This window comes from Oncorhynchus keta, chromosome 18, assembly GCF_023373465.1.
Source record: "Oncorhynchus keta strain PuntledgeMale-10-30-2019 chromosome 18, Oket_V2, whole genome shotgun sequence".
In the NCBI taxonomy this organism is placed as follows: domain Eukaryota; kingdom Metazoa; phylum Chordata; class Actinopteri; order Salmoniformes; family Salmonidae; genus Oncorhynchus; species Oncorhynchus keta.
The window spans coordinates 47,439,287-47,462,711 of NC_068438.1; the positions used below are offsets into that span (position 1 = coordinate 47,439,287).

Consider the following 23,425-nt stretch of genomic DNA (forward strand, 5'->3'; position numbering starts at 1 on the left):
GTGTGTCTCCTCTCTCTGGAACCTAGTCCTACTGTAGACTGTATGTGTGTCTGTTGTCTCTCTCTGGAACCTAGTCCTACTGTAGACCTGTATGTGTGTCTGTCTCTCTCTGGAACCTAGTCCTACTGTAGACCTGTATGTGTGTCTCCTCTCTCTGGAACCTAGTCCTACTGTAGGCCTGTATGTGTGTCTGTTGTCTCTCTCTGGAACCTAGTCCTACTGTAGACCTGTATGTGTGTGTCTCCTCTCTCTGGAACCTAGTCCTACTGTAGACCTGTATGTGTGTCTCCTCTCTCTGGAACCTAGTCCTACTGTAGACCTGTATGTGTGTCTGTTGTCTCTCTCTGGAACCTAGTCCTACTGTAGACCTGTATGTGTGTGTCTCCTCTCTCTGGAACCTAGTCCTACTGTAGACCTGTATGTGTGTCTGTCTCTCTCTGGAACCTAGTCCTACTGTAGGCCTGTATGTGTGTCTCCTCTCTGGAACCTAGTCCTACTGTAGACCTGTATGTGTGTGTCTCTCTCTCTGGAACCTAGTCCTACTGTAGACCTGTATGTGTGTCTGTCTCTCTCTGGAACCTAGTCCTACTGTAGGCCTGTATGTGTGTCTGTTGTCTCTCTCTGGAACCTAGTCCTACTGTAGGCCTGTATGTGTGTGTCTCCTCTCTCTGGAACCTAGTCCTACTGTAGACCTGTATGTGTGTCTGTTGTCTCTCTGGAACCTAGTCCTACTGTAGACCTGTATGTGTGTGTCTCCTCTCTCTGGAACCTAGTCCTACTGTAGACCTGTATGTGTGTCTGTCTCTCTCTGGAACCTAGTCCTACTGTAGACCTGTATGTGTGTGTCTCCTCTCTCTGGAACCTAGTCCTACTGTAGACCTGTATGTGTGTCTGTCTCTCTCTGGAACCTAGTCCTACTGTAGACCTGTATGTGTGTCTCCTCTCTCTGGAACCTAGTCCTACTGTAGACCTGTATGTGTGTCTGTCTCTCTCTGGAACCTAGTCCTACTGTAGACCTGTATGTGTGTCTGTTTTCCCTCTCTGGAACCTAGTCCTACTGTAGACCTGTATGTGTGTGTCTCCTCTCTCTGGAACCTAGTCCTACTGTAGACCTGTATGTGTGTCTGTCTCTCTCTGGAACCTAGTCCTACTGTAGACCTGTATGTGTGTGTCTCCTCTCTCTGGAACCTAGTCCTACTGTAGACCTGTATGTGTGTCTGTTGTCTCTCTCTGGAACCTAGTCCTACTGTAGACCTGTATGTGTGTGTCTCCTCTCTCTGGAACCTAGTCCTACTGTAGACCTGTATGTGTGTCTGTTGTCTCTCTGGAACCTAGTCCTACTGTAGACCTGTATGTGTGTCTGTTGTCTCTCTCTGGAACCTAGTCCTACTGTAGGCCTGTATGTGTGTCTGTTGTCTCTCTGGAACCTAGTCCTACTGTAGACCTGTATGTGTGTGTCTCCTCTCTCTGGAACCTAGTCCTACTGTAGACCTGTATGTGTGTGTCTCCTCTCTCTGGAACCTAGTCCTACTGTAGACCTGTATGTGTGTCTGTCTCTCTCTGGAACCTAGTCCTACTGTAGGCCTGTATGTGTGTCTGTCTCTCTCTGGAACCTAGTCCTACTGTAGACCTGTATGTGTGTGTCTCCTCTCTCTGGAACCTAGTCCTACTGTAGACCTGTATGTGTGTGTCTCCTCTCTCTGGAACCTAGTCCTACTGTAGACCTGTATGTGTGTCTCCTCTCTCTGGAACCTAGTCCTACTGTAGACCTGTATGTGTGTCTGTTGTCTCTCTGGAACCTAGTCCTACTGTAGACCTGTATGTGTGTGTCTCCTCTCTCTGGAACCTAGTCCTACTGTAGACCTGTATGTGTGTCTGTCTCTCTCTGGAACCTAGTCCTACTGTAGACCTGTATGTGTGTCTGTCTCTCTCTGGAACCTAGTCCTACTGTAGACCTGTATGTGTGTGTCTCCTCTCTCTGGAACCTAGTCCTACTGTATGCCTGTATGTGTGTCTGTTGTCTCTCTCTGGAACCTAGTCCTACTGTAGACCTGTATGTGTGTCTGTTGTCTCTCTGGAACCTAGTCCTACTGTAGACCTGTATGTGTATGTGTCTCCTCTCTCTGGAACCTAGTCCTACTGTAGACCTGTATGTGTGTCTCCTCTCTCTGGAACCTAGTCCTATTGTAGACCTGTATGTGTTTCTCTCTCTGGAACCTAGTCCTACTGTAGGCCTGTATGTGTGTCTGTTGTCTCTCTCTGGAACCTAGTCCTACTGTAGACCTGTATGTGTGTCTGTTGTCTCTCTCTGGAACCTAGTCCTACTGTAGACCTGTATGTGTGTCTGTTGTCTCTCTCTGGAACCTAGTCCTACTGTAGACCTGTATGTGTGTCTGTCTCTCTCTGGAACCTAGTCCTACTGTAGACCTGTATGTGTGTGTCTCCTCTCTCTGGAACCTAGTCCTACTGTAGACCTGTATGTGTGTCTGTTGTCTCTCTGGAACCTAGTCCTACTGTAGGCCTGTATGTGTGTCTGTTGTCTCTCTGGAACCTAGTCCTACTGTAGGCCTGTATGTGTGTGTCTCCTCTCTCTGGAACCTAGTCCTACTGTAGGCCTGTATGTGTGTGTCTCCTCTCTCTGGAACCTAGTCCTACTGTAGACCTGTATGTGTGTGTCTCCTCTCTCTGGAACCTAGTCCTACTGTAGGCCTGTATGTGTGTCTGTTGTCTCTCTGGAACCTAGTCCTACTGTAGGCCTGTATGTGTGTCTGTTGTCTCTCTGGAACCTAGTCCTACTGTAGGCCTGTATGTGTGTCTGTTGTCTCTCTCTGGAACCTAGTCCTACTGTAGGCCTGTATGTGTGTGTCTCCTCTCTCTGGAACCTAGTCCTACTGTAGACCTGTATGTGTGTCTGTTGTCTCTCTGGAACCTAGTCCTACTGTAGACCTGTATGTGTGTCTGTTGTCTCTCTGGAACCTAGTCCTACTGTAGACCTGTATGTGTGTGTCTCCTCTCTCTGGAACCTAGTCCTACTGTAGGCCTGTATGTGTGTCTGTCTCTCTCTGGAACCTAGTCCTACTGTAGACCTGTATGTGTGTCTCCTCTCTCTGGAACCTAGTCCTACTGTAGACCTGTATGTGTGTGTCTCCTCTCTCTGGAACCTAGTCCTACTGTAGGCCTGTATGTGTGTCTGTTGTCTCTCTGGAACCTAGTCCTACTGTAGACCTGTATGTGTGTCTGTTGTCTCTCTGGAACCTAGTCCTACTGTAGGCCTGTATGTGTGTGTCTCCTCTCTCTGGAACCTAGTCCTACTGTAGACCTGTATGTGTGTCTGTTGTCTCTCTGGAACCTAGTCCTACTGTAGGCCTGTATGTGTGTCTGTTGTCTCTCTGGAACCTAGTCCTACTGTAGGCCTGTATGTGTGTGTGTCTGTCTCTCTGGAACCTAGTCCTACGGTAGGCCTGTATGTGTGTCTGTTGTCTCTCTGGAACCTAGTCCTACTGTAGGCCTGTATGTGTGTCTCCTCTCTCTGGAACCTAGTCCTACTGTAGACCTGTATGTGTGTGTCTCCTCTCTCTGGAACCAGTCCCTGTAGACCTGTATGTGTGTCTGTTGTCTCTCTGGAACCTAGTTCTACTGTAGACCTGTATGTGTGTCTGTCTCTCTGGAACCTAGTCCTACTGTAGACCTGTATGTGTGTCTGTTGTCTCTCTGGAACCTAGTCCTACTGTAGACCTGTATGTGTGTCTGTTGTCTCTCTCTGGAACCTAGTCCTACTGTAGACCTGTATGTGTGTCTGTTGTCTCTCTGGAACCTAGTCCTACTGTAGACCTGTATGTGTGTCTGTTGTCTCTCTCTGGAACCTAGTCCTACTGTAGACCTGTATGTGTGTCTGTTGTCTCTCTCTGGAACCTAGTCCTACTGTAGACCTGTATGTGTGTGTCTCCTCTCTCTGGAACCTAGTCCTACTGTAGACCTGTATGTGTGTCTCCTCTCTCTGGAACCTAGTCCTACTGTAGACCTGTATGTGTGTCTCCTCTCTCTGGAACCTAGTCCTACTGTAGACCTGTATGTGTGTCTCCTCTCTCTGGAACCTAGTCCTACTGTAGACCTGTATGTGTGTGTCTCCTCTCTCTGGAACCTAGTCCTACTGTAGACCTGTATGTGTGTCTCCTCTCTCTGGAACCTAGTCCTACTGTAGACCTGTATGTGTGTCTGTCTCTCTCCGGAACCTAGTCCTACTGTAGGCCTGTATGTGTGTCTGTTGTCTCTCTCTGGAACCTAGTCCTACTGTAGGCCTGTATGTGTGTCTGAGAGTTAGTGTGTTCTTTAGTTTTTCACTCTCAGATCCTTTTGTGAAACGGCAGTAAAACAGACAGTATCACTATGGAAATGGTAATAGCAGTCAATAAAACACTGTGTAAACTCAGAAATAAGACAAACAGTAGCATCGACTGTCTGGCTGCGTTAAACTATTTCAGATCCAGACTGGAGGAATGCCGACAAGAAATATATAGATCTTCAAATTAATAGAAACGCGGGTAACCATTTTAGACTAATTTCAGCATATTTCTAAGATGACAGAAAACAGAATCTAATGCTGACTGATTTAAAACCAATCCAATGCTAACTGATTTTAAAACCAATCCAATGCTGACTGATTTAAAACCAATCCAATGCTGACTGATTTAAAACCAATCCAATGCTGACTGATTTAAAACCAATCCAATGCTGACTGATTTAAAAACCAATCCAATGCTGACTGATTTAAAACCAATCCAATGCTGACTGATTTAAAACCAATCCAATGCTGACTGATTTAAAACCAATCCAATGCTGACTGATTTAAAACCAATCCAATGCTGACTGATTTAAAACCAATCCAATGCTGACTGATTTAAAACCAATCCAATGCTGACTGATTTAAAACCAATCCAATGCTGACTGAGAAATGTATTACTAATAAGAAGTAATGTGGTATAATGCTCAATTAAATGCTATATTCTGTGACTTTGTCTTCAGAGAACTACATTTGCACATACTGCACGTATTGACTACGTTTGTTTATACCCATGTGTAACTCTTGTTGTTTTTGTCACACTGCTTTACTTTATCTTGGCCAGGTTGCAGTTGTAAATGAGAACTTGTTCTCAACTGGCTTACCTGGTTAAATAAAGCTGAAATATATATTTTTTTTAAGATAAAAAAAAAGAGTGAAATGTTCAGCTGCCCCTTTAATGTTACCTTGGTAACAGGGCGACCGACTAGTAAAGAATCTGACTCGTAGACAGTAAAGTTCTCTTTTTGCGAGTAGTGGAAGCAAACTCACATTGGAAAACAACTTCATTTGTGAATAAAACAATGTAGCCAAGAAACACGAGAACAAAGTCAAACATTTTAGTAGTCTGTCGAGTAAATTAGACCAACTTTTATGCATGTGCGAATTGCTTCTAAAAATAAATCTTTCACTCCGCGCTCACGGCCCCCTAGACAGGCAGTCTTGCTGCGTGAGGTGGGATAGCTTTGAAGTTAGAGTTGAGATTTCTTTGTGCGTTACCAGATATGAAACAAAACAGCAGAAAAAACAGCTACTGCATCATTTATTTGGCTATAAATCACAACTTGCACTTGTGCCCATACTTGACTTGGGTCTTATTTTTTATGAAATGCTCGCACTGTAGAGCCCAGAGTGTGACCACTCGCCGACGTGGCTGGAGAATTAGACATTCTTAACCGTCAATGACAAAATCTACCCGCATTTGGCAGGTTGCTGGTGTTAATTTTAGACGCTGGCTGATATGTTAAATACCTATCCAGGCATTGTAAGATCTGCTCTGTGTCATCACTGTAGTCGGGGCAGGAACTCAACCATCGCGTTGCATTCAGTGTGTAATTGTAAGGTTAGTCCCACCGAGAAGGGTGAGACAGTCACGTGGTCCCTTTATGAGAACACCCATATCCCATCGTCTGTAAATAAACTTTGTCTATTTGATCTTTGTGTGACTTGACTCCACCTCCACGGTGTAGCCTGTGTTTAGCTTGTTATTCTCTCGTCTGAGGTGGGCTTGTGTTTCGCTCTAATCCATCCCAGCGATGATAATTGGGGATCGAACATTAATAGACTGTCAGAACTACAGAGGGTCCAGATTTACACTTTAGGGTCAATTTGATCCCAGTGTACCCTGCTCCTCATCTCTGGATGACTAATCCCCATAGCGCCCTCTCCCTGCTGCTTATCTAGAGGTGACTAATCCCCATAGCGCCCTCTCCCTGCTCCTCATCTAGAGGTGACTAATCCCCATAGTGCCCTCTCCCTGCTGCTCATCTAGAGGTGACTAATCCCCATAGCCCCCTCTCCCTGCTGTTCATCTGGAGATGACTAATCCCCATAGCGCCCTCTCCCTGCTCCTCATCTGGAGATGACTAATCCCCATAGCGCCCTCTCCCTGCTCCTCATCTAGAGGTGACTAATCCCCATAGCGCCCTCTCCCTGCTGCTCATGTAGAGGTGACTAATCCCCATAGCGCCCTCTCCCTGCTGCTCATCTAGAGGTGACTAATCCCCATAGCGCCCTCTCCCTGCTGCTCATCTAGAGGTGACTAATCCCCATAGCCCCCTCTCCCTGCTCCTCATCTGGAGATGACTAATCCCCATAGTCCCCTCTCCCTGCTCCTCATCTGGAGATGACTAATCCCCATAGCGCCCTCTCCCTGCTGCTCATCTAGAGGTGACTAATCCCCATAGCGCCCTCTCCCTGCTGCTCATCTAGAGGTGACTAATCCCCATAGCGCCCTCTCCCTGCTCCTCATCTGGAGATGACTAATCCCCATAGCCCCTCTCCCTGCTCCTCATCTGGAGATGACTAATCCCCATAGCGCCCTCTCCCTGCTCCTCATCTGGAGATGACTAATCCCCATAGCGCCCTCTCCCTGCTCCTCATCTGGAGATGACTAATCCCCATAGCGCCCTCTCCCTGCACCCAGTTTCCATTTTTTTAGCCCCATATCTCTGTTCTTGTCCCTAATCTCCTCTGTGACACAGAATGGCTTTTCGGCAGGATGGAGGAATTAATTCAGAGATGAGAGGCTCAATGGTTCTTTATCTCTCTCTGTGCTCTCTTCTCTCTGTTCTCTCTCTGTTTTCCTGGTAGAGAGAGGAAGCGTCTGTGTTTTGTAATGTGGTCTTTATCTTTGCTGAAACATCCCACTACCCTCTGATCCCATCTCAATATCCTAGCCGTTCCGCTCGGTAAAAGCAGGGATGAAGAATCTGGCCCTTGGGAGGATGAATTACCCCTGTCTGTTTCCCTCTGTGCCCCTCTCCAGCCTCCCCTCACCCCCTATGACCCACAACAGTTTGATACACTTCCACCATACTAAAACCATCCTACTCATTTCCTGCTATTGGCCAATATCATGTATTGTCCTGTGAGCCAGTCTCAGCTAAGAGGATTCATATTTTCAATGTATCTGTATCAACAAACTAATAGCACAGAAATGGTTTAGACAGGTCTCAGAAATTAAACTCATTGCTTGTTACCTGAAGTAATGAATTGCACTCATTTAAACTATCTCTGGTCTCAAACATGAGCACAGTGAAATGAAGTATTTTACCTCTGCTCCCCAACCACTTGATTCTCAAAGTCTTGCATGGAAGTCCAGGCGGAGGCCAACCCAACGAACCCTCACTGTCAGTAGGCAGGTTTCCATTGACCCAGGTTTATTCAATGTGTAATGGACATGGCAGAAATGAGACATTTCGTAAAATATCGTCAAAGTTTGTATCCATTCAATAACTTTCTTTATTGCTACGAATGATAGAACGTGTTTTTCGAATACATTATAATTGCCGAATATTTTTTAAGGTACGTGTGGGACATTTTGATTCTAAATGCCTACTGCTTGAAATAATATATTTTTTCCAACTATAAAAAAAAATGTCTTTGCAGGACAGGGATTGTCCTGACTTTCAAGATCTACAGGAGTGTACATTTCACCAAGGCACGGACCCTGGCAATATGTTTATTTATTTATTTAACCTTAATTTAACTAGGCAAGTCAGTGAAGAACAAATTCTTATTTTCAATGGTGTTCTAGGAACAGTGGGTTAACTGCCTGTTCAGGGGCAGAACGACAGATTTTTACTCTGTCAGCTCGGGGATTCGATCTAGCAACCTTTCGGTTACTAGTTCAACGCTCTTAACCACGAGGCTACCTGCCTCCTCTAACAAATAGGCTACCTGCCTCCTCTAACCACTAGGCTACCTGCCTCCTCTAACCACTAGGCTACCTGCCTCCTCTAACCACGAGGCTACCTGCCTCCTCTAACAAATAGGCTACCTGCCTCCTCTAACCACTAGGCTACCTGCCGCCCCAATATGTTGGCACATCAGAATTATCAGTCAGTTACTGTATTCTTTCCATGCTGGCCTGAAACATTAAACAGATAGGCGGGAGGACGTACGGGCTGCCTGACACATTACACAGGTTGGTGGGAGGACGTACGGGCTGCCTGAAACATTAAACAGGTTGGCGGGAGGACGTACGGGCTGCCTGAAACATTAAACAGGTTGGTGGGAGGACGTACGGGCTGCCTGAAACATTAAACAGGTTGGTGGGAGGACGTACGGGCTGCCTGAAACATTAAACAGGTTGGTGGGAGGACGTACGGGCTGCCTGAAACATTAAACAGGTTGGTGGGAGGACGTATGGGCTGCCTGAAACATTAAACAGGCATGTGGGCATACGGGCTGCCTGAAACATTAAACAGGCATGTGGGAGGAGGTGGGAGGGCATACGGGCTGCCTGAAACATTAAACAGGCATGTGGGAGGAGGTGGGAGGACATACGGGCTGCCTGAAACATTAAACAGGTTGGTGGGAGGACATACGGGCTGCCTGAAACATTAAACAGGCATGTGGGAGGAGGTGGGAGGGCATACGGGCTGCCTGAAACATTAAACAGGCATGTGGGAGGAGGTGGGAGGACATACGGGCTGCCTGAAACATTAAACAGGTTGGTGGGAGGACATACGGGCTGCCTGAAACATTAAACAGGTTGGTGGGAGGACGTACGGGCTGCCTGAAACATTAAACAGGTTGGTGGGAGGACGTACGGGCTGCCTGAAACATTAAACAGGTTGGTGGGAGGACATACGGGCTGCCTGAAACATTAAACAGGCATGTGGGAGGACATGCGGGCTGCCTGAAACATTAAACAGGTAGGTGGGAGGAGGTGGGAGGACGTACGGGCTGCCTGAAACATTAAACAGGTTGGTGGGAGGAGGTGGGAGGACGTACGGGCTGCCTGAAACATTAAACAGGTTGGTGGGAGGACATACGGGCTGCCTGAAACATTAAACAGGTTGGTGGGAGGAGGTGGGAGGACGTACGGGCTGCCTGAAACATTAAACAGGTTGGTGGGAGGACATACGGGCTGCCTGAAACATTAAACAGGCATGTGGGAGGAGGTGGGAGGGCATACGGGCTGCCTGAAACATTAAACAGGCATGTGGGAGGTGGGAGGACATACGGGCTGCCTGAAACATTAAACAGGTTGGTGGGAGGACGTACGGGCTGCCTGAAACATTAAACAGGTTGGTGGGAGGACATACGGGCTGCCTGAAACATTAAACAGGTTGGTGGGAGGACATACGGGCTGCCTGAAACATTAAACAGGTTGGTGGGAGGACATACGGGCTGCCTGAAACATTAAACAGGTTGGTGGGAGGACGTACGGGCTGCCTGAAACATTAAACAGGTTGGTGGGAGGACATACGGGCTGCCTGAAACATTAAACAGGTTGGTGGGAGGACATACGGGCTGTCTGAAACATTAAACAGGCATGTGGGAGGACATGCGGGCTGCCTGAAACATTAAACAGGTAGGTGGGAGGAGGTGGGAGGACGTACGGGCTGCCTGAAACATTAAACAGGTTGGTGGGAGGGCATACGGGCTGCCTGAAACATTAAACAGGTTGGTGGGAGGACGTACGGGCTGCCTGAAACATTAAACAGGTAGGTGGGAGGACATGCGGGCTGCCTGAAACATTAAACAGGTTGGTGGGAGGACATACGGGCTGCCTGAAACATTAAACAGGTTGGTGGGAGGACATACGGGCTGCCTGAAACATTAAACAGGTTGGTGGGAGGACGTACGGGCTGCCTGAAACATTAAACAGGTTGGTGGGAGGACATACGGGCTGCCTGAAACATTAAACAGTTTGGTGGGAGGACGTACGGGCTGCCTGAAACATTAAACAGGTTGGTGGGAGGACATACGGGCTGCCTGAAACATTAAACAGGTTGGTGGGAGGACGTACGGGCTGCCTGAAACATTAAACAGGTTGGTGGGAGGACATACGGGCTGCCTGAAACATTAAACAGGTTGGTGGGAGGAGGTGGGAGGACGTACGGGCTGCCTGAAACATTAAACAGGTTGGTGGGAGGACGTACGGGCTGCCTGAAACATTAAACAGGTTGGTGGGAGGACATACGGGCTGCCTGAAACATTAAACAGGTTGGTGGGAGGACATACGGGCTGCCTGAAACATTAAACAGGTTGGTGGGAGGACGTACGGGCTGCCTGAAACATTAAACAGGTTGGTGGGAGGACGTACGGGCTGCCTGAAACATTAAACAGGCATGTGGGAGGACATGCGGGCTGCCTGAAACATTAAACAGGTTGGTGGGAGGACATACGGGCTGCCTGAAACATTAAACAGGTTGGTGGGAGGGCGTACGGGCTGCCTGAAACATTAAACAGGCATGTGGGAGGGTATACGGGCTGCCTGAAACATTAAACAGGTTGGTGGGAGGACATACGGGCTGCCTGAAACATTAAACAGATAGGTGGGAGGACATACGGGCTGCCTGAAACATTAAACAGATAGGTGGGAGGACATACGGGCTGCCTGAAACATTAAACAGATAGGTGGGAGGACATACGGGCTGCCTGAAACATTAAACAGGTTGGTGGGAGGACATACGGGCTGCCTGAAACATTAAACAGGTTGGTGGGAGGACATACGGGCTGCCTGAAACATTAAACAGGTTGGTGGGAGGACATACGGGCTGCCTGAAACATTAAACAGGTTGGTGGGAGGACGTACGGGCTGCCTGAAACATTAAACAGGCATGTGGGAGGACATGCGGGCTGCCTGAAACATTAAACAGGTAGGTGGGAGGACATACGGGCTGCCTGAAACATTAAACAGGCATGTGGGAGGACATGCGGGCTGCCTGAAACATTAAACAGGTTGGTGGGAGGACATACGGGCTGCCTGAAACATTAAACAGGTTGGTGGGAGGACGTACGGGCTGCCTGAAACATTAAACAGGTTGGTGGGAGGACGTGCGGGCTGCCTGAAACATTAAACAGGCATGTGGGAGGGCATACGGGCTGCCTGAAACATTAAACAGGTTGGTGGGAGGACGTACGGGCTGCCTGAAACATTAAACAGGTTGGTGGGAGGACGTACGGGCTGCCTGAAACATTAAACAGGTTGGTGGGAGGACATACGGGCTGCCTGAAACATTAAACAGGTTGGTGGGAGGAGGTGGGAGGACGTACGGGCTGCCTGAAACATTAAACAGGTTGGTGGGAGGACATACGGGCTGCCTGAAACATTAAACAGGTTGGTGGGAGGACGTACGGGCTGCCTGAAACATTAAACAGGCATGGTGGGAGGAGGTGGGAGGACATACGGGCTGCCTGAAACATTAAACAGGTTGGTGGGAGGACATACGGGCTGCCTGAAACATTAAACAGGCATGGTGGGAGGACGTACGGGCTGCCTGAAACATTAAACAGGCATGGTGGGAGGAGGTGGGAGGACATACGGGCTGCCTGAAACATTAAACAGGTTGGTGGGAGGACATACGGGCTGCCTGAAACATTAAACAGGCATGTGGGAGGACATGCGGGCTGCCTGAAACATTAAACAGGTTGGTGGGAGGACATACGGGCTGCCTGAAACATTAAACAGGTTGGTGGGAGGGCATACGGGGGCTGCCTGAAACATTAAACAGTTTGGTGGGAGGACATACGGGCTGCCTGAAACATTAAACAGGTTGGTGGGAGGACATACGGGCTGCCTGAAACATTAAACAGGTTGGTGGGAGGACGTACGGGCTGCCTGAAACATTAAACAGGTTGGTGGGAGGACGTACGGGCTGCCTGAAACATTAAACAGGTTGGTGGGAGGACATACGGGCTGCCTGAAACATTAAACAGGTTGGTGGGAGGACATACGGGCTGCCTGAAACATTAAACAGGTTGGTGGGAGGACATACGGGCTGCCTGAAACATTAAACAGGTTGGTGGGAGGACGTACGGGCTGCCTGAAACATTAAACAGGTTGGTGGGAGGACATACGGGCTGCCTGAAACATTAAACAGGTTGGTGGGAGGAGGTGGGAGGACGTACGGGCTGCCTGAAACATTAAACAGGTTGGTGGGAGGACATACGGGCTGCCTGAAACATTAAACAGGTTGGTGGGAGGACGTACGGGCTGCCTGAAACATTAAACAGGCATGTGGGAGGACATGCGGGCTGCCTGAAACATTAAACAGGTTGGTGGGAGGACGTACGGGCTGCCTGAAACATTAAACAGGCATGTGGGAGGACATACGGGCTGCCTGAAACATTAAACAGGTTGGTGGGAGGACGTACGGGCTGCCTGAAACATTAAACAGTTTGGTGGGAGGACATACGGGCTGCCTGAAACATTAAACAGTTTGGTGGGAACACGGGCTGCCTGAAACATTAAACAGGTTGGTGGGAGGACGTACGGGCTGCCTGAAACATTAAACAGGCATGTGGGAGGACATGCGGGCTGCCTGAAACATTAAACAGGTTGGTGGGAGGACATACGGGCTGCCTGAAACATTAAACAGGTTGGTGGGAGGACGTACGGGCTGCCTGAAACATTAAACAGGTTGGTGGGAGGACGTACGGGCTGCCTGAAACATTAAACAGGTTGGTGGGAGGACATACGGGCTGCCTGAAACATTAAACAGGTTGGTGGGAGGACGTACGGGCTGCCTGAAACATTAAACAGGTTGGTGGGAGGACATACGGGCTGTCTGAAACATTAAACAGGTTGGTGGGAGGACATGCGGGCTGCCTGAAACATTAAACAGGCATGGTGGGAGGACGTACGGGGGCTGCCTGAAACATTAAACAGGTTGGTGGGAGGACATACGGGCTGCCTGAAACATTAAACAGGCATGTGGGAGGACATACGGGCTGCCTGAAACATTAAACAGGTTGGTGGGAGGACATACGGTCTGCCTGACACATTACACAGGTTGGTGGGAGGACATGCGGGCTGCCTGAAACATTAAACAGTTTGGTGGGAGGACATACGGGCTGCCTGAAACATTAAACAGGTTGGTGGGAGGGCATACGGGCTGCCTGAAACATTAAACAGTTTGGTGGGAGGACATACGGGCTGCCTGAAACATTAAACAGGTTGGTGGGAGGACATACGGGCTGCCTGAAACATTAAACAGGTTGGTGGGAGGACATACGGGCTGCCTGAAACATTAAACAGGTTGGTGGGAGGAGGTGGGAGGACGTACGGGCTGCCTGAAACATTAAACAGGTTGGTGGGAGGAGGTGGGAGGACATACGGGCTGCCTGAAACATTAAACAGGTTGGTGGGAGGACGTACGGGCTGCCTGAAACATTAAACAGGTTGGTGGGAGGAGGTGGGAGGACATACGGGCTGCCTGAAACATTAAACAGGTTGGTGGGAGGACGTACGGGCTGCCTGAAACATTAAACAGGTTGGTGGGAGGACGTACGGGCTGCCTGAAACATTAAACAGGTTGGTGGGAGGACGTACGGGCTGCCTGAAACATTAAACAAGTTGGTGGGAGGAGGTGGGAGGACGTACGGGCTGTCGCTAATTTCGTAATTAGTCTAAATGTGTAATGGAAACACTTCACTTCTTTTTATTGACACCCAGGATAGGTGAATGGAAACGCACCGTAACAGGCAAACTTTCTAAATGTCGACAACAAAAATGACTGGACAAGTTAACGGAAACATGGCTAACGTCACCCTCCGTGTCAATTACCCCTTGCAAAGGGTTCTTTACTGATCTACAGTCTCTTCAAGAAATATTCAATATGTACAGAAAAGCTTATTTCTCTCAAATGTTATGCACAAATTTGTTTACATCCCTGTTAGTGAGCATTTCTCCTTTACCAGGATAATCCATCCACCTGACAGGTGTGGCATATCAAGATGCTGATTAAACAGCATGAGCATTACACAGGTGCACCTTGTGCTGTGGACAATAAAAGGCCACTCTAAAATGTGCTGTTTTGTCAGACAACACAATGCCACAGATGTGTCAAGTTTTCAGGGAGCATGCAATTTGCATGCTGGCTGCAGGAATGTCCACCAGAGCTTTTACCAGATAATTTAATATTCAATTTGTCTACCTCCAACATTGTTTTAGAGAATTTGGCAGTACTTCCAACCGGCCTCACAACCACAGACCACGTGTAACCGCGCCAGCCCAGGACCTCCACATCAGGCTTCTTCACCTGCGGGATCGTCTGAGATCAGCCACCCGGACAGCTGATGAAACTGGGGGTTTACACCACCAAAGAATTTCTGCATAAACTGTCAGAAACCATCTCGGTGAAACTCCTCTGCGTGCTCATCTGCTTCACCAGGGTCTTGATCTGACTGCAGTTTGGCGTCGTAACCAACTTCAGTGGGTAAATGCTCACCGTCGATGTCCACTGACACGCTGGAGAAGTGTGCTCTTCACGGAGGAATCCCGGTTTCAACTGTACCGGACAGATGGCAGACCGCTTATATGGCGTTGTGTGGGCGAGCGGTTTGCTGATGTTAACGTTGTGAACAGAGTGCCTAATGGTGGCGGTGGGGTTATGGTATGGGCAGACGTAAGCTACGGACAATGAACACAAATGCAATTTATTGATGTCAATTTGAATACACAGAGATACTGTGACGTGATCCTGCGTCCCATTGTCGTGCCATTTATCCGCCACCATCACCTCATGTTTCAGCATGATAATGCACAGCCTCATATCGCAAGGATCGGTACACAAAATGTCTGTTCTTCCATGGCCTGCATTCTCACCAGACATCTCACACGTTGAGCATGTTTGGGATGCTCTGGATCGACGTGTACGACCTCGTCTTCCAGTTCCCTGCCATAACCCAGCAACTTCACACAGCCATTGAAGAAGAGTAGAACTACATCCCACAGGATACAATCAACAGCCTTATCAACTCTGTGATGGAGATCTGTTGTGCTGCATGAGAAAAATGGTGGTCACACCAGATACTGACTGGTTTTCTGATCCACGCCCCTACCTTTTATTTAAGGTATCTGTGACCAACAGATGCATATCTGTATTCCCAGTCATGTGAAATTCATAGATTAGGGCATAATGCATTTCATTTGACTGATTTTTCCTTTGGTCCTGTGTTTTACTTCACACAGCCTGAAATCTGATGTCTGGGTTCAGTCCTGTGTTTACTCGTCGGGTTGTGTGAGGTGAGCTCTGACGGCTGCTCCTTTGCTGTCAGATTTGGATCTCTGTTTATAAACAGACCCAACAAACCACAGCTTCTCTATATCACAGAGGAACTACAGACTCCTCGACAGGCTCGCCAGCACAGCACTGTCACTCTCTACAGTGGGGCAAAAAAGTATTTAGTCAGCCACCAATTGTGCAAGTTCTCCCACTTAAAAAGATGAGAGGCCTGTAATTTTCATCATAGGTGCACTTCAACTATGACAGACAAAATGAGGGAAAAAAATCCAGGAAATCACATTGTAGGATTTTTAATGAATTTATTTGCAAATTATGGTGGAAAATAAGTATTTGGTCAATAACAAAAGTTTATGGGTAAGCCTACTACCTCTTGTTGGTGCCAGCAGCTGTCTCCCGCATGGTGACCACATTTATCTGACTTAGATTAGATTGTTATCCCCAGTTACATGCACAGAAGTTGGATAGGCTGAAGGAGAGAACGCGTCAATTATTTGTGACCGACCGACTCCATTCGGTCTCATGTAGCAACATTTTTTATTTTTTTAAAACATTTGATAAAAGTAGAGATTCAAGGCTAGAAAATGGTATATCATACACTACAGCTGAGAAGCAATGAGAAAGTCATTCTGCTTTGAAATTTGTAACCACATTTTTGAGAAAATGGCCCGTTGAATGATTTGGTACACCTACTGGTGAGTTCTTATTTATCCACACCCATTCAGAATCCTTAACACCAGCGTAAGTCTTAGCCCCGCCCATCTCTAAGGTTTCACATGAGGCCATGTGCTAAACTGAGGGAGTACGGTTACAGTAGCCATACTAAACAGCCACACATTTCAAGACTAAAGACTGGTTTATACTACGTCTGTAGATAGTTGTCGCAGTGACATCATGAACATTCTGTTATCGTCCGACGTCGAACTTGTCGTTTTGAAAAGGTATAAACACAAAAACGACAGGCTGCATGACATCAGCAGCCTGGTGGTCCAAAATAGCATAACTGGTGTGTTTTTTTATTTTTATAACTCCAATAAACCCATCCATTTAAAAAATTTTTTTTTAGTAAATGTCAATCTAGCTAGCCAGGCAACTAAAAGCAACTTTCTAAACAATGTTTTAGTTCATTTCTAGCTTGTTAGCTAGCTAGCTAATGTTAAGTTAGCTGGCTAGCCATTTCAAATAATGACCATATCATAGAGCGGACAAAGTCTTAACTTTAGCTAAACAAGATAACTATTTCATGTTACAGAAAGTAGCTTACGGTTGCGTGTCGAAATAAAAGCAGGCCTTCTGCTGGAGAATTTTAGAACTTGGACTCGTCGGCTTAACGTCCTCATTTGACTTTGGTGCAGATCTTGTTGTTCACATGATCTCTGGTAAACACACTATATCAAATAAAATCAAAGTTTATTTGTGACATGCACAGGATACAGAAGTTGTAAACGGTACAGTGAAATGTTTAGTTGCATCGTGGAGTCTTTTTGTTTAGACTTGGACAATGGACAATGGACAATAATCCCCAATCATAATGTTACCACCCTGCATGAATCTGAAGGTAGATAACGCAAACCAAGTCGGTTTCAATGCTAGCTAACATTAGGCTATAACTAGCAATGCAAATGACTCTGATATACAAATAATATTATTACACAGATCATACACTTAACGTTAGCTAGCGAGCTAACCGTACGTTTTAACTTACAATGAAAACTACTTTCTTACAAAATTTGAAAAGTTTCATATGTAAAAATGTAGCTAGCTAGACTCTCTTACCTGGATACATGGATGAACGCTTCTCCCTCTCTTACCTGGATACATGGATGAACGCTTCTCCCTCTCTGTCATGGATACCATGGTTGCCCTTAGTTGCAAGATGTAATCCGAAGACAGGTTCTCTTTTCGACTTCCCTCCGCATATTTGCAATCGAAAGCCCGAATTTTCTCCATCTCCTTAGCGATCATACTCTGGTGCCACCGGACATTCCACTGATTTCAAAACACCAGGTCTTCCATATAGTGGAGAGCATTAGCAACACTTTTGCAGTTCTTTATGATATATACATATATATATATATATATATTTTTAAAAATCTGCACTAGAAAGAATGACTTACACCAATTATTATTATTTGACCCTTCTGGTCACCTATGAACATTTGAACATCTTGGCCATGTTCTTTATAAACACCACCCGGCACAGCCAGAAGAGGACTGGCCACCCCTCATAGCCTGGTTCCTCTCTAGGTTTCTTCCTAGGTTCTGGCCTTTCTAGGGAGTTTTTCCTAGCTACTGTGCTTCTACACCATCGCTTGCTGTTTGGGGGTTTTAGGCTGGGTTTCTGTACAGCACATTGCGATATCAGCTGATGTAAGAAGGGCTTTATAAATACATTTGAATTGATTTGACCTACTGAGCAGCTCATGTTATAGACAGAAACATGCTACATTTGCAGACCAATCTGAACTCATCTCTCGGTATATCCAGCCCACCCATTATCGCAGCCAATCATGGTTAGCTGGAATGTTCCTGTCTTTTTCCATGGGTAAACCAACTAGTCTCGCAATTTTAATATAATTTTATTTATATTTAGAGATGGTATACAATTTTGTTATTAATGTACCTGAAAGTTCACATGTTCCAGAAGGCATTTCTGAGACAAATACATTTTGATACGAAATACATGTTTACATACCTCTCCTGGGAAGTAGTGACTCGCAACGTACATCTAGTTTCCCTAGAATAGAAACGAGTCTCATTTTTGAGATAAGACAGAAAGCAATTTATGAGTAAAACCATTTTAGTGAATCGGTGATTCATAACGTTTGAATCGGTTTTCATACCTTCATTTAGATCGGTTTGGGCTCCCATGGACCGATGCACTTGCATCTTAATTAATAACCTTTTACGGATTTTGGTCCCTGTACAGCACATATGTCAGAGTCAAGGCCCGCGGGCCACATCCGGCCCGAGAAGGTTTTTACGGCCCCTGGGATGATCTTGATTTATTATTAGAACCGGCCCGCAGACCGCAGCAAGCCGGCAGCCCGCAGATCTTTTACACGCACCAATACTACATTTCCCACAATGCAACGGTGACGCACCGAGCAGTAGGCTGCTTCATTTCAATATTTATTGGCACAGCAGTTGTCAGCATCACAGTAAAATTAACTTTCAGATACCCATCAAAAATGGCAAACGGAAGGTGGACACTGAGAACCGGGGTTTCAAACAAGGTGGGAGTCGGAGTATTTGTTCACGGAGGTAGCTGGAAAACCTGTGTGTCTTCTGTGTGGAGAAAGTGTGGCGGTACTGAAAGAGTATAATCTGAGACGACATTATGAAACGAAACACGCGGACAAAAACAAGAATATGGACATGGAACAAAGGCTACAAAAGGCAGAGGAATTAAAACGAGGCCTCAAATCTCGACAGGCTCTGTTCAAAAAAGCCAAATCACAAGGCCAGGCTGCTGTCAAGGCCAGTTTTATTTTGGCAGAAGAGATCGCTAAATCTGCATGATTAAAGTTTGTGACGAAGTTTGCCCAGAAAAAAGGCAACTCTTTTTAAATGTGAGTCTGAGCAGAAACACCATTGCCGAGAGAGTAGACCAGTTGTCCATCAATCTAAAAGAGCAGCTTATGAAAAAGGGAAAAGATTTCATTGCATATTCCTTGGCTGTGGATGAGAGCACCGACATTTCTGACATTGCCCAGTTGTCAATTTTCATCCGCGGAGTGGACTCCAGCCTAAAGCGTGACAGAGGAGTTTTTGGCTTTACGTCCTATGCATGGCACAACTACGGGGCATGATTTGTATGAAAGAGGTGTCAAGATGTGTAAATGAGATGGAGCTGCCTTGGGAAAAACTTGTGGGTTTGACAACCGACGGAGCACCTGCGATGTGTGGACACAGGAGCGGACTGGTGGCGAAGATACGGGAAAAGATGCAAGAGGAAAACGCGACAGGTGAGCTGACAGCTTATCATTGTATCATACACCAGGAAGCGTTGTGCGGTAAAGCCTTGAAAATGGAGCATGTAATGAGCATCATCACGCGCACAGTTAACTTTATCAGAGCCAAAGGTTTGAATCACCGCCAGTTCAAGGCATTTCTGACGGAGTTAGAAACGGAGCATGGTGATTTGCCTTATCACACAGAGGTGCAATGGCTAAGCCAGGGAAAGGTGCTTCAAAGATGTTTCGAGCTTCGTGAGGAGATTTGTCTGTTCTTGGACAGCAAAGGGAAAGACACAACACAACTCCGAGACGAAATGTTTCTGTGTGAAATGGCTTTTCTGTGTGACATTACGAGTCATCTGAATGCAATGAACTTGCAGCTGCAGGGTCGGGATCGTGTCATCTCTGATATGTACAGTACAGTGAAGGCATTTAAAACCAAACTGACTCTGTGGGGAGACGCAGATGCGGAAAGAAAATTTGAGCCACTTTCCCAGCTGCCAGACCATGAAAGAAGCTCTCTACCAGTGCGTTCCCGAGCGCACAGTTGGCTGATAAAATAGGTATGCTTGCCGCTGACTTTCGACGCCGATTTGCTGACTTTGAAGCACAAAAAAGCAGGTTGGAACTGCTCGGTAACCCATTTGCTGTTGACGTGGAAAGCTCACCACCAAACCTCCAAATGGAGTTGATTGACCTCCAATGCAATGATGCACTGAGGGCAAAATATGCGGCAGTGGGTGCTGCGGAGTTCGCCCGTTTCCTCCCCGACACAATGCCCCAGCTGCGCATCCAGGCTGCTCAAATGTTTGGCAGCACATACCTGTGTGAACAACTGTTTTCTTTGATGAACTTGAACAAAACATCACACAGAAGTCGACTTACTGCTGAACACCTCCACTCAATTCTGAGGATTTCCTCAGCTCAGAGCCTTACCCCGAACATTGATGAACTTGTGGAAAAGATGGGACACCACCAAGTATCACCCTCAACCTCAAACAAGTGAACATTACTGTGCAATCACATATTTAGAGTTTTTACTCAGTTCAAGTTTAAAAGTTAAAGTTTAATATTTGTTTTCACTGCATGTTACTTCTCCTTAAACAAAGTGTTGTTTTTGATTAATAGATTTTTGCACTTTATTTTATTGTATTTCAATCCAATTATATTTTAAAAATATTTCAGTTGAGTGGATGATAGAAAATTGCTATTATTGTTTTTTTCTTTGAAGTAAATTTAGCCCACTTTTGCTAAAATAGAAAATATAGGCTACTGATGGTGCCTTGAATACCGGTTTCTTTCATTTAATGTTCATGTTATGGGGATTTTTATATAAAGGAAATTTGTCTTTTGTGTCTGTTGAAAATTAAAGATTACTGACAGAGCCATAAGAAAATATTGCTTTATTTATCTGATCATATTGGAATATATTTGTTAGGTTTTCAGTAGGTTCGATTAGGTTCACTAGACTATATGCGTCATTTAAACATTTTTCAATGAACATTCGAACAGTCCGGCCCTCGGCTTGTAGCTAAATTTTTTATTTGGCCCTCCGTCCATTTGACTTTGACACCCCTGCTGTACAGGAACCAAAATCAGCGGAAATTTCAGAGCGCCAACTGTAGTACTCGATAAAACTCAAACTTTCATTAAAACACACATGCAAGGTACTCAATTAAAGCTACACTCGTTGTGAATCTAGCCAACATGTCAGATTTGTAAAATGCTTTTCGGCAAAAGCATGAGAAGCTATTATCTGATAGCATGCACCCCCCCCCCCCGAAATACCTGAACGAGACCTAAACAAAATAATTAGCGGTAGCCGGCGTTACACAAAACGCAGAAATAAAATATAAAACATTCATTACCTTTGACGAGCTTCTTTGTTGGCACTCCTATATGTCCCATAAACATCACAATTGGGTCTTTTTCCCGATTTAAAGCCGTCATTGTATAGCCAAAACGTCCATTTATGAAGGCCGTCTGATCCAGGAAAATTCACCTTTACAAGACACAACGTCATTTTTTAAAATGAAAAAAGTTGCCTATAAACTTTTACAAATCACTTCAAACTACTTTTGTAAACCAACTTCAGGTATTAATAAACGTTAATAATCGATCAAATTGATCACGGGGCGATCTGTATTCGATAGCAGCAAGTCTTGAAATCATCGTCCATTTTTTCACTTTCATAACTTCCTCGGTGTACCCCAAGACAGGAAGTGTCTATACGTCATCCCACCAAGGATAAACATGTAATGAAATGCCAGTACTGGCGACATCGTGTGGAAACTGTAGGCATTGTAAACGGGACTTCATCTATTTTCTATCGCCATAGACAATACATAGACTGGCGGATGAATATTTTTTTTGTGTTTTTGGTGAACAGTTTTCCTTGGGATTTTTACTCCTAAACACGTTCTGTTATAGCCACAGACATGATCTACTTCAGAGACTTCAGAGAGTTTTCTATACACACATACTTATCATATGCATATACTATATTCCTGGCATGAGTAGCAGGACGTTGAAATGTTGCGCGATTTTTAACAAAAAGCTGCGAAAATTCGCATCATCCCTAACAGTTAAACGTTAGCACCGGTTACCGATGCGTAACCAGTGAATCGCTACATCCCTAGCATATAACCTTCCATTACAAACACAACGTGACCTGAGTATAGCTCTCTTGCTTGGGGTGAGGGTCACAGCGTCTCATGTGAATTTGAAAATGTTTTGCTCTACAACCACCCTTCTAAAAGGCCCTCTATTCTAACACAGTACACAAACCAGTTCTGTATTCTAATTTTATTCTGTAATAGGCTTGGGCTGCACCGTGAGTTGAATACCCCCCGACCCCCACCCGTGTGTGTGGTGGGGGGGTTGCCAGTGGATAATCAGATTCCATTTTAATGGTCACTTGAAATAATAAGCAGCTTGTCTTCTCTGCCTTGCTTGAATCCATATTTATACAGTCTTGAATGATTAATGCATGTGAACACGATGTGTTTGCGCTTGAGGAGGAGGGAAGGCAGTAGCCTATAGGCTGTACAGGGAAGTGGTGATCCAAAAGGAGATTCCTGGTAGAACTGGTACTATGCATAACAATGAGACCTTGGGGAAACATTTTTCAAAAAGGCCCTCGCACATCTGAGCTATCTTTGTTGCAGGTGCATGGTGACATTTGAAATAAGATGAGAGAAAAAGAGGAAACTCACACACTGCTCTGGCTAGTATCACTGGTATCACTGCTCTGGCTGGTATCACTGGTATCGCTGGTCTGGCTGGTATCGCTGCTCTGGCTGGTATCACTGCTCTGGCTGGTATCACTGGTATTGCTGCTCTGGCTGGTATCACTGGTATCGCTGCTCTGGCTGGTATCGCTGCTATTGCTGCTCTGGCTGGTATCACTGCTCTGGCTGTTATCACTGGTATCACTGCTCTGGCTGGTATCACTGCTCTGGCTGGTATCACTGGTATCGCTGCTCTGGCTGGTATCGCTGCTCTGGCTGGTATCACTGCTCTGGCTGGTATCACTGCTCTGGCTGGTCTGGCTGGTATCACTGGTATCGCTGCTCTGGCTGGTATCACTGGTATCGCTGCTCTGGCTGGTATCACTGCTCTGGCTGGTATCACTGCTCTGGCTGGTATCACTGGTATCGCTGCTCTGGCTGGTATCACTGGTATCGCTGCTCTGGCTGGTATCACTGGTATCGCTGCTCTGGCTGGTATCGCTGCTCTGGCTGGTATCACTGGTATCGCTGCTCTGGCTGGTATCACTGCTCTGGCTGGTATCGCTGCTCTGGCTGGTATCACTGGTATCACTGCTCTGGCTGGTATCACTGCTCTGGTTGGTATCACTGGTATCGCTGCTCTGGCTGGTATCACTGGTATCGCTGCTCTAGCTGGTATCACTGCTCTGGCTGGTA

The 23,425-nt window shown here is 46.3% G+C and overlaps 2 long non-coding RNA genes across 2 annotated transcripts; one reads left to right on the forward strand and one right to left on the reverse strand.

Annotated features, from left to right (window-relative positions):
• Positions 1-704: 704 nt before the first annotated feature.
• LOC127908857 (uncharacterized) lies at positions 705-4,448 on the reverse strand. The gene is made up of 5 exons (XR_008068778.1): positions 4,282-4,448; positions 3,815-3,912; positions 2,267-2,315; positions 1,049-1,237; positions 705-862 (listed from the first exon to the last, which is right to left on the reverse strand). It is a non-coding gene; the product is annotated as an uncharacterized LOC127908857 (long non-coding RNA).
• A 6,803-nt stretch (positions 4,449-11,251) lies between these two features.
• LOC127908860 (uncharacterized) lies at positions 11,252-12,717 on the forward strand. The gene is made up of 3 exons (XR_008068782.1): positions 11,252-11,295; positions 12,530-12,570; positions 12,653-12,717. It is a non-coding gene; the product is annotated as an uncharacterized LOC127908860 (long non-coding RNA).
• Positions 12,718-23,425: the final 10,708 nt, after the last annotated feature.